Below are 987 nucleotides of genomic sequence, written 5' to 3'. Positions count from 1 at the left end.
ACACGTCGGTGTCCAACAACTACTCTGGAAATGCCACACTATTTAAGGTACAAGTTAATTTTTAAATTCCCATATTTGAGGGTTATATTGATGCAAATGCCGTAGATAAATGGTTAAATTTGCTAGAAGGGTATTTTTCTGTTCATGGATTTTCAAGTTGGGAAAAGATTGTTTTCACTCTTCTCAAAGTAGCCCACCACGTCAAGGACTGCTGGGAAACCTACTGCCAGTAGAAGGATGGAAGTACGGGCTCATTATTCTCAGCCACACCCATTTGGAATTCATTTTTGGATGCCATCAAGGAGCAATACTACCCTATCGAAAGCTACGATGACAAATACATAAAGTGGACCACACTATGGCAGGCAAGGGACCAAGATGTGCTAGAGTTCACAGAAATTTTCCATACCCTTCACACATATTTGGGTATCAAGGATTCTGATTTGCATTTGGTACTCAAATACCATGGCTACCTACACAGATACATCCAGGAAGAGGTGGAGTTCCTTAACATATCCTTGCTCGGCATGATGTACCGATACAGTATCAGAATCCAACAGAAGTTTAAATAAAAGAAACGAGAATTTGGATTTGCAAATCTGAACACCAAAGGACAAAGCTAAGGCGGGTTGACCCAAGATTACCTGTCAAAGACACAATAAAAGAACAACACCACAAAGCTGAAGAAGGACACAGGAATGTGGTGTGAGTTTGATAAGAGCCCCACTCACAACACAAGTGAGTGTCGTACCAAGCAGTCATTGGTGTCCGAGTTGAAGGCTTCCGAATTAGATGCATATCCCGACTCTGAGTCAGAACCCAAGAAGGGGAATGACAAAGGGAAGAAAATAATTGATTCAGAGCCTAGCATCACAGTTGCCACCACCAAGATCGAGAAGAATGAGCTCGAAGATCCAAAGGAGGGTGAGCGTCTTTTCCACTCACAGATGTGGGTGAAGGGTTCGCTGCTACAATTCATTGTTGACA

This window comes from Pinus tabuliformis, chromosome 9 (assembly GCF_031772625.1).
Source record: "Pinus tabuliformis cultivar Carrire ecotype Pingquan chromosome 9, CPIR1, whole genome shotgun sequence".
NCBI classification, from domain to species: domain Eukaryota; kingdom Viridiplantae; phylum Streptophyta; class Pinopsida; order Pinales; family Pinaceae; genus Pinus; species Pinus tabuliformis.
The sequence above is the reverse complement of the archived record's forward strand: the minus strand, read 5'-3'. Positions refer to the sequence as shown.